The sequence below is a fragment of the Natator depressus genome, chromosome 3 (genome assembly GCF_965152275.1).
Source record: "Natator depressus isolate rNatDep1 chromosome 3, rNatDep2.hap1, whole genome shotgun sequence".
NCBI classification, from domain to species: Eukaryota; Metazoa; Chordata; order Testudines; family Cheloniidae; genus Natator; species Natator depressus.
In genome coordinates this window covers 13,580,439-13,593,148 of record NC_134236.1, presented here as the reverse complement: position 1 = coordinate 13,593,148, position 12,710 = coordinate 13,580,439, and the positions used below count along the sequence as shown (strand labels likewise).

Here is a 12,710-nt window from a genome sequence, read left to right as displayed (position 1 = left end):
TACCCCCTTTCATTCTGGGGAGGTGGCTGCTAGAGCCCCTCACGCCCCCTCTGTCCTTTCTCAGGCTGGGTGTTGCAGGGGAGAGGTGGGAAGCAGTGGTACCATCCCATCCCCATTGCTCACAGATGGGATGGGGGAGCCACCATCAGCTGTTGGGTTTTTTAGCTCCTTCCTCCTTCCACCCCTCCTGTGAGAACTGGTTCCGGTTGCTGGGGGAGAGGGAGAGGGAGAAGGAGAGATCGCTGTCTGCTGCAGCTCCGATTGCTTCTTCTGCCCCAGAAGGAGTGCAAGTTCTTCCGGGAGACTGCACCCCGGTCACTTAGAACATGCAGGGGAACTGGGTGTAGTTAGAGTAGGAGGGAACTAGGCAGTCTGGGTTTGGAAGTTTAATGGGGATCATTTGCACCTGTAATGAGGTAATTAGCGCACTAGCTGGCTAGTGAACAAAGGAAAGCAAGCAGTCTAAAATGCTGACCAAGGAGCAGGCAAGGTCCCTTCTATCTGCCACTACACTGTGCTGTACCAGGAGTGTAAGGCAAGAAATAATAACTTAAAGGTGCCCTCATGTGCTGTTCAAACCCCAGGAGGACTTACAAGCCAGGGTTTATGCAAGGGGTTTATACAGTTTGGTAGTAGTCATCTGCCAATCTTTTTCCATTCTAAGCTCTCCTTCTCACATGGTTGCCCATTTCTGGAAAGGTTTTCTTTTTGGGAGGAACATTCTATGCTCTCTCTATGACCAAAGGGGGATTTTGGGGGAGAGTCTGAGCAAAATTCACTCAGCGGTAGTTGGTTTATGTGTGTGACACAAGTTCAGCTCACTTCTGGGACATGGCCTCTACCAAAACCAGAGACTCTGGGGCTTGTGACCAGGAATCGTGGGAAATATAGAATGCTAAGAAAGCTGGGTGTGAGAGACCTGCTCCCCTCAGTCTGAGGGGAGTTGGTAGGACCTGCTGAAACCCCTCTAGGAAGGAGGAGAGAAGAGAAGGACAGGAGGGGAGATCTTACCAAAGAGTTTAAGAATGAAGTCTGGAAGCCTGGGATGATCTGAGCAAAGAATATTTTGGAAGATCGATGTAAAATGGCTGAAGGGGAGACATGCCCATGCAGAAAAGGACCTGGGTATTACAGTGGATGAGAAGCTGGATGTAAGTCAGCAGTGTGCCCTTGTTGCCAAAAAGGCTAACGGCATATTGGGCTGCATTAGTAGAAGCATTGCCAGCAGATCGAGGGAAGTGATTATTCCCCTCTATTCAGCACTTGTGAGGCCACATCTAGAGTATTGCATCCAGTTTTGGGCCCCCCACTACAGAAAGGATGTGGACAAATTGGAGAGAGTCCAACGGAGGGCAACGAAAATGATTAGGAGACTGGGGCACGTGACTTACGAGGAGAGGCTGAGGGAACTGGACTTGTTTAGTCTGCAGAAGAGAAGAGCGAGGCCTGCAGAAGAGAAGAGCGAGTGATAGCAGCCTTCAATTATCTGAAGGGGGGTTCCAAAGAGGATGGAGCTTGGCTGTTCTTGGAGGCAGATGACAGAAAAAGGAGCAATGGTCTCAAGATGCAGTGGGGGAGGTCTAGGTTGGATATTAGGGAAAACTATTTCACGAGGAGGGTGGTGAAGCACTGGAATGGGTTACCATGGGAAGCAGTGGAATCTCCATCCTTAGAGGTTTTTAAAGCCCAGCTTGATGAAGCCCTGGATGGGATGATTTAGTTGGGGTAGATCCTGTTTTGAGCAGGGGGTTGGACTAAATGACCCCCTGAGGTCCCTTCCAACCCTTCATCTATTCCTTATACCTCTTACAAATCCGTTTGTGTGGTTATCAGAGCTAGGTTCAGTCACAGCCTGACCAAATGGTATGTAGTCTTTGCCACAGAGCTGAGTGGCACCTAGACTCTCCCCACTGCTCTGAAACCTCCCAACCCCCATGACTCCTTCTCTTGTCCCAGAGCACCCAGACATGGCTAGAGCCAGCAGTTTCCCCTCACAGAACTTAAAATGACAACACAAAACATCTAAACCTTTCACTGTGCACATGGGAGTTCTGAGAGATTCCCCAAAACAAGGCCACATTGAGGAGAAGAGAAGGATTCCGGCTAAGCTGCTTTAAGGTTAAAGCCTGAGTTTGCTCCCTGTTACACTGACAGGTGTAAATTAGAAGTGACTCCACGGAATCCATCATCGTTACACTGGTGTGAAACTTTCATAACGAGATATGAATCGGGTCCATGATTTCTATGAAAATACTAGAACATATTTACAAAAGGAAAATGTTTCAGCTATTTCAGCTGATCACATGATCTCCCAAAAGCCTCATCTGATCCCATGTTGAGATCTGTCCCAGATGTCTGCCAGTTGCCAAAGGGAAAACCTGAGTGAATGAGCTGAGCAGGATTTCACCCTTTCAGGGTCAGAGCTCCTCAACTGTAAAATTGGGTTAATGATATGGTCTCTGTCTTGACTTTTTTTATTGCAAGCCATTTGAAGCAGACACTGTCTTTAACTAGGTAAATGTACAGTGCCTAGCACAATGGGGCTTTGCTCTAGATTGAGGCCTCTAAGCAGGACCATAATAATAGCTGGTATGGTCTGAACAAAAATTACCTGGTGCTCCATAGTAACACTCAGTCATTGACAACAACAACCTGTATTTTGGCAGACCTTAGGGAGAGGCCACATTAACTTGCGGGGGAGGGATAGCTCAGTGGTTTGAGAATTGGCTTGCTAAACCCAGGGTTGTGTGTTCAATCCTTGAGGGGGCCATTTAGGGATCAGGGCAAAAATTGGGGATTGGTCCTGCTTTGAGCATGGGGTTGGACTACGTGACCTCCTGAGGTCCCTTCTAACCCAGATATTCTGTGATTCTATGAACTCACATAAGAAAGCTTCCTAGATAATGTACCCACTGAGTTTGGCACAGGGTAGAATTCATGGAGGTTGCTCTAAAGCCTTCAAGCCAGCAAGACACCTGAGATGTAACCTGGAGAAGAAGTCAATTTCAACCTGACATGCCCACAGCCTCTGAGCACCCTCTGGAGTTAGATCCCCACCTCCTGAGCTATCAAACTCTCCCTACACCCTAAGAACAGCTTCAACCACTCCTAGCTGCCCAAATCCCCACCTCCTGCTAATGCCAAGTGTCCGTAAGCGAATGGCTACACTGGAGGCAGAGATGTAACTTTGGCTAGCCGCCCTGCGTATGTGTGTCGGGTTCCGGAAGGGATCACACACCAGCTGGCCAGCCAGTTCCACCACTAATGCTGCCACAGCTACATTTCTACTTTTTGTGCCCTAGCTGAAGCAGAACTAGTGCAGGTGCATCTACCTGAGCTGGAAATTACACCTCAAGCCCCAGTCTAAAGACACCCTTACGCGGACACCAGAGTTGATAAGCTCTGCGCGGTTGGGGAAGGGAGAGGTCAAGGGCTCATCATCCATGATCTAGCAACCTTTCCAAAGTGTCTTTCACTGGCACTCCTGACTCTCAACCACTCCATGACAGCAGCATCAGAAAGATGCTCCCTCTAGTTGAACATCTTCCTTCAAGTAGGAACCTGCTGTCTCACAGTGCCGCCTGCTGGATTTTAGCGACAGAACAACGAAGACAACTGGAGAATGGCGACAGCCTCTGACAAATTAAAGCTGTTGTAAATGTTCAAATGTAAATCCCACACGTCTAAAGGGTGAAAAAAAATCTACCAGGAATTTCTGATTCATGGTCCAATGACAGAGGTGAGTTTCAGGGAAACTTGAAGATGGGAATCAGAAATTAATTTTGAAGTTGTTGGAGGACTTTCCCTTCATAGAATCATAGAATATCAGGGTTGGAAGGGACCTCAGGAGGTCATCTAGTCCTACCCCCTGCTCAAAGCAGGACCAACACCCTCTCCCCGGGTTCTCGTCATGCAGACAAAAAGCAGAAGACCAGTAGTTCGAAGTGCAGGCAACACAACGTTTATTGGGGTTAGTTCCAGCAAGCATGTATACCATAACCCTGACACCGCAGAGCCTTGTTTCCCAGGGTCTCATTCCCAGCTCTCATGCCGCAGAGCCTTGCCTGTGTCCCCATTTCCCTATTCCCCATTCCCTATTCCCACCTCCTTCTTCTTAGAAGGTCCAAATATACCTGCAGTGCACACCCCTAGTCACACCCCTTACAACTTATGGTCATGTTCCACTTTGGTGGGTCACTGGTCTGTGGTCTTCATCCCACCCCTTTTGTACCGCATGGGAGGGGTAAGGAGTGGGGTTGTTTTCTGGCCAAGGCCAGGCTTTTCTTTGGCTTTTAGTGTTTTATACCTTCCCCCTCAATTCCCCCCTTGCCCCTCCTAACTGGTTGCTTGACCTTGGCTTGTGAGAAGAGCCAGGCAGCCTTCCAGGGTATGCTCATATATTACATTCCCACCATGCTCTGTAACACTTTAACTGATCTATCCCTTATCTCTTCCCATTGTACTAAAAGTCCCATCTGGTTGTGGGAAATGCAACACACAGTTTCTTTGTTCATTGTTCTTCACACGTATTAGTATAAGATATAAGAGTATCAAAAGGTCAAACCCCAAATTCTATCTCAGGCTAACAAAGAAGACTATATGCTAAAAGGGGTATCATGGGATCAGTTGGAATACCAGAAATTTTTACCTTTCCTAAATTAGTTCTCACCTTTTTATGGACAATCCTGTGCTTGATTCTGATGTCAATTACACTGGTTTTATGCTAGTGTAACTATAATGGCTTCAGTGGAGTTAATCCTGATTTACAGTAGTTGGTGTAACAGGGAAGTGAATCAGGCATGAGACCTGAATGCAGTTTGGCCTGATTTCCCTTTTCTCCCCATGTAGAAGATGAGGTTTTGGAGCAGAGAGGTGTGGAGGGAGGGGTGTGTGTGTCTAAGGTGCCATGGAACTCCATGGTGGGTGTGACACACTGTACAGTCAGTCTGTGACCTGAACCCAGCCCCCCTGATACCAACAAACTCAAAGGATTTGTAACAATGATAAGAAATAGAGATTACCCACAGGAGATCATTGAAACCTTCAGAGATATGTGGACCATGGTCTAAAAATACCTAGGTGTTGAAACAACATGTGAGAGGGATGTTTTAAGGGCATTTTATTTTTAATTTAAAAAAAGAAAAACTAAATGGCTCTCTAAAGGACACTGTGATGGTGCACCCCATAAGGTTTTATGGAAATATGCTGATGAATGTATATATGACATAACTGGAATATGTTGTATGCTACTGTCATAAATATAAAGGGAAGGGTAACCACCTTTCTGTATACAGTGCTATAAAATCCCTCCTGGCCAGAGGCAAAACCCTTTCACCTGTAAAGGGTTAAGAAGCTAAGGTAACCTAGCTGGCACCTGACCCAAAATGACCAATGAGAGGACAAGATACTTACAAATCTGGAGTGGGGGGAACAAAGGGTCTGTCTGTCTGTGTGAAGCTTTTGCAGGGAACAGATTAAGAATGCATCCTTACAACTCCTGTTAAGTTAGTAAGTAATCTAGCTAGAAATGCGTTAGATTTCCTTTTGTTTAATGGCTGATAAAATAAGCTGTGCTGGATGCAATGTATATTCCTGTTTTTGTGTCTTTTTGTAACTTAAGGTTTTGCCTAGACAGATTCTCTGTGTTTTGAATCTGATTACCCTGTAAGGTATTTACCATCCTGATTTTACGGAGGTGATTCTTTTACCTTTTCTTTAATTAAAATTCTTCTTTTAAGAACCTGATTGATTTTTCATTGTTCTTAGTGAACAATGGATCTTGGAAGGCTCCAATCCACATAAGAAGTCTTCCTGGAGACATTCAAGATAGCACATGGGTAATGGCTGCTGCCTGTAAAAACTGAGTCATGCATGGACATGTGACTTGCTCAAGTGACTCCAAAACTCCATTTTGTAGCTGGATTCTATACAGGGGGAGGGAGGGGTGTCCACCCACAAGAGAAAGTCTATTTAAACCCCTGGGAGACCCCTCCATTTTGTCTTCACTTGGCTCAAGAGAGAGCCTCTCCACCCCCAAGGATACCTTAAAGAAACTGGACCAAAGGACTGTAACTACAGAGGGTGTGAGTGATTGCTGGACCCAGACTAGAAGAAGACTAATCTGTAAAAGGAAGCTTACTGGAATTCCTCTGAGGGTGAGGTTTTTATTTGTATTCAGTTTTCTTATTGTATTAGACATAGACTTGTGTGTTCTATTTTATTTTGCTTGGTAATTCACTTTGTTCTGTCTGCTATTACTTAGAACCATTTAAATCCTACTTTCTGTATTAATAAAATCACTTTTTACTTATTAATTAACCCAGAGTATGTATTAACACCTGGGGACAGGGGACGACGACACAGCTGTGCATACCTCTCTATCAGTGTTATAGAGGGCAAATAATTTATGAGTTTACCCTGTATAAGCTTTATACAGGGTAAAACAGATTTATTTGGGGTTTGGACCCCATTAGGAGTTGGGCATCTGAGTGTTAAAGACAGGAACACTTCTTAAGCTGCTTTCAGTTTAAACCTACAGCTATTAGGGGGCATGGTTCAGACCTGAGTCTGGGTTTGCAGCAGGCTAGCGGGCCTGGCTCAAACCAGGCAGGGCACTGAAGTCCCAAGCTGGGAGGGCAGGGAAAGCAGGGGCAGAAGTAGTCTTGGCACATCAGTTGGCAGCCCCAAGGGGGTTTCTGTGATCCAACCCGTCACAGAGACAAATTATAGAAACAGATCCTTTGCTACACACGCACACACACGCACACACACACTCTTCCAGAAGATTATCTCAAACCAACTTGCTTTTATTAAAAGGAAAGTAACAAATCTTATATGGGGGATATACAAGGGCTCCCTTCTGGAATTTTTCCAGCTCATAAGGTTCTTTAGAGCCTAAACAAACAGTACTTCAGAGTTCCCTTGAAGTAGGATCCAATGATTTTAGAAGCAAGTGGCTGTCTCCCAGATTCCCAGATATCCTGCCTAGACAATCAGAATCACAGTCCCCTGTAGGAAAAAAAAGAGAATCAGATTTTGTTAATTTTTCCTGTAGAACAGGGATAATATGAAGTTTGATTTCAAATCAAGAGGCACAAGTGGAATCCCCCAGTCACTGTGTTGTGTGTGAAGGGGTTCCTGGTTAACTCTGGCACAGGGAATTCATTTCCCTACTGCAACATACATAAAATTATCCCTCTTAAAATTCTGTAACAGTATCTAAACAGGCGAACAGGCTGCCTATAAAAACTATACTGCCGAAAAACACAACTCACATCCGGGTACATTTGCTCTATCAAAGACACCTTGAGCACAGCTGAAGCTAAAATGAGAGCTAATTAATTCAGTGATAAATAACTTCATCCTTTAAGAGTAAGGGAAATTCCAAGTCTCACTGAAGGCTGACTCTGTTCGAAGGACAATTGCATACTAGGGCCACTCCAGCCTAGCTCTCTGGTTCTCACTGTGCAACCCCAAGGGACTCCCAGCTTCACATCTCCTGCCCTAAATCTGTTTCCCTGGTGTTTTAGTAGGGGGAGAAAATCTCTCACCCTCCCAACTCCTTCTTGGGGAGCTGGGCTTGATACAACAATATGACCAAACTAGGCCTCCTGTAAAATTTATGACAGATATGGTCTAAAACAATAAAAGCAGGAATAAAAATGGCTAGAGAAATACAAAGTTCCCAAATTAACTTTCTATAGCAACCTTAACATAAGAATGGCCCTACTGGGTCAGACCAAGGGTCCATCTAGCCCAGTATCCTGTCCTCCGACAGTGGCCAGTTCCAGGTGCCCCAGAGGGAATGAACAGAACAGGTAATCATCAAATGATCCATGCCCAGTCACTCATTCACAGCTTCTGGCAAACAGAGGCTAGCAACACCATTCCTCCCCATCCTGGCTAATAGCCATTGATGGACCTATCCTCCATTAATTTATCAGAACCCTGTTATGGTCTTGGCCTTCACAACATCCTCTGGCAAGGAGTTCCACAGGTTGACTGCGTGTTGTGTGAAGAAATACTTCCTTTTATTTGTTTTAAACCTGCTGCCTATTAATTCTATTTGGTGATCCCTAGTTCTTGTGTTATGAGAAGTAGTAAACAACACTTCCTTATCTACTTTCTCTACACCATCTAAACTTTGATGTTTAAAACATTAAAAAAACACTTATGAATAGTGTTCACATTGACACAGAGGTGAAAGTAAGCCAGTATGGTCCGGTATGGCATACCGGCAAGAGCCAGTACGCTGTGCCGGACTGGCTTCCCTGGTGGTGATTTAAAGGGCCTGGTGCTCCTGCCACTGCGGGGAGCCCCGAGCCCTTTAAATCACCTCTGGAGCTCCGGCAGTGGGGCTTGGGTGGCGCTTTAAAGGGCCCGGGGCTCCCTGCAGTGGTAGGAGCCCCGGACCCTTTAAATCCCCGCCCAAGCCTTGTTGCCAGAGCCCCGGGGCTCCAGCAGGGATTTACAATGCCGGGAGCTCTGCAGGCCCTTTAAAGCGCCCCTTCCGGTTGAGGCCACGCCCCTTCTGGTTGAGGCCACACCCCCACTCAGGACTCTGGCATACCGGTAAGTCCTTTAAGTTACTTTCACCCCTGCATTGACATCACCAAGATTTTTATAATTATCTTCCTTTGTCTTCATAAGGGGGGGAACCATGGGCTAAGAATCTGTACTGAGCTGCTTTAAGGACTGAAAGATTCATCTGCTCTTAAATGACTCTAAATCCTGGGTGGATTGGTGCTGTTTTACTTATATGGAACAGTGAGCACTTCCAATAGCATGCAGGTCTCACCCACTGGTCAGCATGTGTTACGTGTCCCCTCTGTGCCTGATCTACAGAGAATGGGAGTCTGTTACAGGCCCAGTTAGAGAGCCCCTCTTGTGATTTACTTCAGAGGTTTCTGCTTTAATCCCCAATCTGTTGGGCAAGATAGCGCCTAGCACACGTCTGTGTTCTACAGCATCTCCAGTCTGAAAGATCTCACACCCATGAACAATGATACTCTTAATCCAGCTCCTGATGTGCATTAGTACTTGCAACATTTGGACCCACATATACCATAGGGAAGCCGAGTGAAATGCTGCATTGTGTCTGTCTGGCTGCACTTTTAATTAATGTGTAAGCTTCCACTTGAATATTTTCCACACTGGGTTGGTGGTGTGGACTTGAGTGAGGACTGAGACACACGCCCAATTACAATGTTCTGCCAGTTTTGAGTTAAATAGTTTGAAAATACTTTACCTTATTTACTTTTTTACCTTTCCTGCACAACACAAACTTACATTCACCCTCAGGTGTCAGTAACCTCCAAACTCTTAGGCTTTTCTTTGTCATAAAGCTTTAGCTTTACAGTTTTAAAGCCTTATAAATATTCTGTTGATGCAGACAGCAGCCATTTTGTTCCCAGAATTTGGACCATTTGATCATCTAGTCTGACCTCATGCCATAGAATTTCCTCCAGTTACCCCCTCTATTCAGCCCAGTAACATGTATTTGATTCTCTTCCAGAAAGGCATCCAGCCGTGATATGAAGACACCAAGAGATGGAGAATACACTATTTCCTTTGGCCGTTTGTTCCCTCACTGTTAAAAATCTGTGTCTTATTTCTAACTTGAAATTGTGTGGCTTCAGCTGTCAGCCATTGGATCTTGTTCTGCCTTCTCTGCTAGATCAAAGAGCCCTTGAGAACCTGGTATTATCTCCCTGTGACTGTGCTTATGTAACGCCGACACAAACCCCGGTCGTTGGCGGGCGGGATCGAACAAGGGACCTCTGGAGCTTAGTGCATGAGCATCTACCGCATGAGTTAAAAGCCAACTGCCTGTTAGCTAAGGCTGGAGAGCAGACTTATTAATTGCTCTCTAAGTGGTCTTGGTGCTACGAGATGGGACAGAAAACCACACCCAGGAGGTGTGTGGGTTACACTTATACACTTTAATCAAGTCACTGGAAGCACCCACATACAATGATGAATCCCCATTGACAACTATTTTAGGTTGTACATTGTATTATATGTGTGCTTTAATGAGGTTCTATGGTGCTAGGCTTTTACTCAGAAACGTGCAGTGCTAAGTCAAACTGTTTGCAATAACAATTGTTACACGTACACAGTTACCTTTCTCAACTAAGGTTGTAATGTCGTCTAAAAATTACATTAGGTTTGTTTATCAAGTCCTAATGTCCTAAAAGACCTGCTGAGTGACATCAACTATATTTCTAATCTTTAATTCTTTATTGATGGAGTCATTTTCCCATTATTTTGCTGGGAACTGATGTCAGACTAATTGTTACCCAGATCATCCCACCTGCCCTTGTTACCTATTGGCAGAACATTAACACTCTTCTGGTCTTCTGGAATCTCCCCAAAATTCCAGGGATTCAGTATCTAAGGATCACTCCTCCTGGTGTATGATGTGCTGGCATTTAAACAATGGTGGGCCCCAAACCAAAATGGAGTCACATGTGCTAACTTTTCCTTAACAGCACATAGCTGTGGTAGGTTCTGCGAGAGCGTGGGGCTAAGACACTGAGCTGAAGGGCTGCCAGTTTTTTAGACCTTGGTTCTGTTCTCAGCTGTGTAACGTCTCAGTGGCACAGGAGGCCTGATTTCATAATACAAGTTGTGAAAGGCATAGAATTACTAACACTAGCCAGCAGATGATACATTGTAAGTTACAGTCTTCTAGCTCCCAGACCTATGCACCTTCTCCTAGACCAAAGGTATATTGAACATGAGTTCATTTTGTCTGTATACCATCCAGTTAATCAATTGTGTGATTTCCGATTTCAGGAACAGTGCATGCAGTGCTGGTAGACTGTGGAGTAGTAAAAGCAGCAAGCCTCCAAAAGATCTGAGAAAAACATGATGGAAACATTTTTTCTCCCCACTGGTCATAATTCGGTCAAATCTCAATGATTTTCACCGGGGGCAGCAAAGACACATCCCTGACCTCAGGATAATTCCTCTCAAATTTCATGTATCGTCTGCAAACTGAAGAGGCGCTAGAGCTCTTAAGAAAACATCTCTTAAGAAATGTTTTTCTAATAGAAAGGATTAGACAACCTTAGTATGTGCTCCCAGCTACCCCTCTGTATCATCCCTCATTTTCATTTACCTCTTACCTGTTGCACCCTGGTGCACCAGAAAGAAGACAGCAAAGAGCAGATAAAGGATCTTCATAGCTGAAGGTTGGTCAGGAGCTCAGTGTCACTGGAGAGAAGAGACACAAAGACAGAGAGGAGACAAAGTCCCTGTATTTATAGGTCATGGGGAAATACTGATCTTTTTCTCTCCTCCACCCTCCTCTGTCTCTCTTCATTCCCCTCCCTCCTGCCCTGTTCTCTTTCCCTTAACTACTGTCCTGTCTCTCCCTTTCTCCTGTCTCTCCTTGACCCCTTTTCCTTTCAGTCTTCACCTTAACCCCTTCATCTGTTTCTTTCTTGCCTGTTTGCTTTTCTCTCCCTCTCCACCTATTCTCTCCTTCCCACTTTCTCCCTAATTCTTCCCTTTTTGACTTGTCTTCATCGCTAACTCTGGAAATCCTCCCAAATCGCAGCTCCCACAGCCCTAAGGTTAGTTCATCAGAGGGTGATTAACTAACACAGCACTACGGGAGGGACCCACTGTGCATTCGGATAATTAGGATTTCTGGATAAAGGGAATTCAGAAAACTGAGATTATCCTGATGGTTTTAACTCAGGTAGCTCTAAAATAACCAAGTTTTTATTGGAGTAAACAAAATGCATGGAATTTGGTACTTATCCATTAAAACTGGCATGAAGGCACGTTCTCCAGCCTTGCATCACAGTGGCTCCAAATGGATTCTTGAGATAGCTAGAAAGTTCATTCAGGTAGTTCATTCACTCAAGGGGTTATCACAGCTGTCTTCTTCTCTTTCTGCATCTCACAATCATCCCCTAGACTTTAAAGGAAGAGTTATAAAGACTTTAAAGAGTGAGTATAAGGGAAGCGACTTTAGTAGTTACCAGATTTGAGGCACTCTCAGTAGCCGGGTGATGACAATCACACTTGCTGTCTCTCTCATCCAGATATTAGATCTTCAGAGAGTGATGCTTTAACCCAAACTGCCTGTTTAATGCACTTGCTGAAGGCTTGGTTTCTTGGGAAAGCTGCTGTGGGCCAATCAGAAAGAACCCTGCTTGTGGGGAAAATCTGAACTGCCTTACCACAGTTTGAACGTTGGAAATCTTGCTACTTTCTCTCTCTGAAATATCTTGTGCCATCTCAGATTGTGTAAAACATGTTAGGCCACAGAGGTTTGTGTAAAATATCGTGGAACATATAATGAACACCTGCTGCTTTAACTCTGATCAGCAATTTACTTCTGTGGGACACCTCTATAGTCCTCTCTGCGGTGCAGTCCTTGGCCAGCTTGACACAACTCTGTGTCCTTCTCCCAGGCAGTGTTTTCTGTCAGCATTTTGAGCTGCCAGCAGAAATGTCCATTTATATAAAATCCTTTCACAGTCTTTGATGACTCTGTATGGTTTTCATAGTTCATCATGCTGCAAGGAAGTCATTTGGCTAATTTGCTTAATGTATTACTAATAATGTTGATAACTATTAAATCAATATTAAGACAAACTGCTCTACATGGTTCGGTACCAGGAGTTGTGTAATCTCTACATTTTATTTGTGAGATAGTCGGATTGCATCATATGTTTAAAAATACCAATAAATAA

The 12,710-nt window shown here is 44.8% G+C and overlaps 1 long non-coding RNA gene across 1 annotated transcript; it reads right to left on the bottom strand.

Annotated features, from left to right (window-relative positions):
* Nucleotides 1-6,840: 6,840 nt before the first annotated feature.
* LOC141983755 (uncharacterized) lies at nt 6,841-12,076 on the bottom strand. Its single transcript, XR_012638497.1, has 3 exons — nt 11,994-12,076; nt 11,130-11,217; nt 6,841-7,008 (listed from the first exon to the last, which is right to left on the bottom strand). It is a non-coding gene; the product is annotated as an uncharacterized LOC141983755 (long non-coding RNA).
* Between the last annotated feature and the right edge of the window lie 634 nt (nt 12,077-12,710).